Source organism: Sturnira hondurensis, unplaced genomic scaffold (genome assembly GCF_014824575.4).
Source record: "Sturnira hondurensis isolate 20B ecotype Veracruz unplaced genomic scaffold, ASM1482457v3 Scaffold0021143, whole genome shotgun sequence".
Lineage (NCBI taxonomy): Eukaryota > Metazoa > Chordata > Mammalia > Chiroptera > Phyllostomidae > Sturnira > Sturnira hondurensis.
The window spans coordinates 13,403,035-13,405,314 of record NW_028093774.1 but is presented as its reverse complement, the minus strand read 5'-3'; the positions used below and the strand labels follow the sequence as shown (position 1 = coordinate 13,405,314).

At 35.6% G+C, this 2,280-nt stretch overlaps 1 non-coding gene across 1 annotated transcript; it reads left to right on the top strand.

Moving 5' to 3' along the window:
* Positions 1 to 1,246: 1,246 nt before the first annotated feature.
* On the top strand, positions 1,247 to 1,403 carry LOC118977018 (U1 spliceosomal RNA). Its single transcript, XR_005064426.1, has one exon. It is a non-coding gene; the product is annotated as a U1 spliceosomal RNA (small nuclear RNA).
* The last annotated feature ends 877 nt before the right edge of the window (positions 1,404 to 2,280 follow it).

The following is a 2,280-nucleotide window of genomic DNA, read 5'->3' as shown; positions in this document are numbered from 1 at the left end:
CTAAATTTTACTTTTTAAAAGAGGCATCATAAAAAGCTTCAAACAGGGTTGTAACCAGCTCTTTCATGTAAAGCACACACACATGCACTTTTACAAATAAACATCTTATTTAAATGACTGTGCTGATAACGGCTGAAAGAAGAAAACCATAATGGAACCTAAATCTGTTTATGACTAAAATCTAAAACGCACATTTTTTTTTCATGTGGCTTAGAACATAGAGGTCAACAAGATACTTATATTACGTGTGTGAAGGAATTTAACACACTGCAAATATACATGAAATGTACTACAAGTACATTCGATTTATCTTTTCTTACAGCTCTGTTAATTATGTTTATAAGCAAAACAAAACAAAACAAAAGTGAATGTATTCTAAGGTTTCTAATATATTTCAGGGTTAAACTATCCTGCATACTTATCCCTTGGGAATTAGAAATTTTGTTTAATGTATGAGGATGCGACTTTCAAAAATTGAGACTGCATGTATGAATATCCCCAATTTAGAACAGAGTTCTTGGTTGGATAAGGTAGTGCACTCTTGCCAACTTCGGAGCACTGACCAAAGCGGCCAAAATTTAATTCATTTTCAACATAAATATCTTCAGAAAGTGACCTACTCCACAGTCACTTCTCTATTTCTTCATAGTTCAAATTTGAAAAATGTTTAAATAAGGTTAGGGAAAACAATAAATAAAATAATGACATTTGAATGTATTTTCAATTATAATTTTAAAAAAATGAAGGAAGAAAATAAATTAGGGTTGTTTTCTGAGGAATTAGAAGAGAAGATTCCTAAATCAATATACTATTCATGTAATGGTTTTTGGTATACTGAAAGAATTATGCTTGTCACAATTTTCAAGCACATTTACCGCCTTGAAATGAAACTCTGTTTCCATTAGCAATTTTGACCAATGAAATATTTAAAGTGGTTGCTGTGCATCCCCACTTTTGATCCTTCAGTTTGGACCATTCAGAGGTTTTGTGTATCCTTTCCATTTCCTCCTCTTTTATGGAGCACGCAATGGTAAGACGTCACAGCACAGTGGTACGTTTCCACCTCTGCAGCCGGATAGATGGCTTGTGCTTAAATCCTGGTTTCCTTCCATACAAGCCTAGTTTCTCTGGCAAATTACTAAGACTCATTGTGCCTCAGCTTTCCTTCGTAGAATGGGGATGAAGGAAGTAGTAGTAACTCCAGCATAATTCTATAGCATTACTGGGGCAGTTAAACAAGAAATGTATACTTACCTGGCAGCGGGGGATACTGTGACCACGAAGGTGGTTTTTGCAGGGTGAGGCTTTTCCATCGCACTCTGGATGTGCTGAGCCCTGCAATTTCCCCAAATGTGGAGAACTCAACTGCATAATTTGTGGCAGTGGGGGACTGTGTACTCTAAAAAAAAAAAGAAATGTAAAGTACTTAAACAGTTTATAGTATATACACTAACTAACCATCTTCAATGCAAATAGTTTTAGATTCTTGTCTATCAAGAGAAAAATAGTTGTAGTATCAACTCTCAGCAATAACAGATAAAACTGGAATGTAAAAAGTCATCTGTTACAAATTTATAGGGTTTTCTAATGTATAGAAAGATGAAATAATTTTCTCATACATGAAATAATGAATACACGAAATAATTCAAAGTTCTTTTTAAATTATGTAAACCATGTTGAAAGTGGAGAGCAATTGAAAAGATAAGAATATCTATTTCTGTGCCATTCACTGTAATTTATTACTCAGAAGCATAGGAGTGACAACTTTTAAAATCAGGAGATAACTTTTCAATTCATGATGCAAACAGAGCAGATAGATGCTATGTTAGAGAGCTGGTCAACATGTATTTATTCATTGTGAACCAACAGGGCGCATGCTGGCTGTAAAGCCAGTTGCTAGAATTATCCTCAGGTGGATCAAATTAACCTCATCCGGCAGGATGTCATTCACTGCTGGAATACCCATGTTTATGTATATTATGTTGCCTTCGGAAGCCAGAAGATGTCTGCACGAGGTCCCACTCACAGCAGACACATGACGCTGTACCCATTCACTCTTTCTACTTCACACCAGCATGAACTCACTGAACTTTGGTTGAACTTTCCTGCTCAGTCAAGTACATTTTTAATGCAATCTATCCTATTTAAGCCTAATTTGTATTTCATTTCACAACCTTGCCATTTAGCACAAGCCCGTTGAGATAGATTTAAGAGCAGCATCTAATCTGAAGTCTAAATGACACTCAATATGCACACCAAGGACACCCTTTCTGTCCCTGA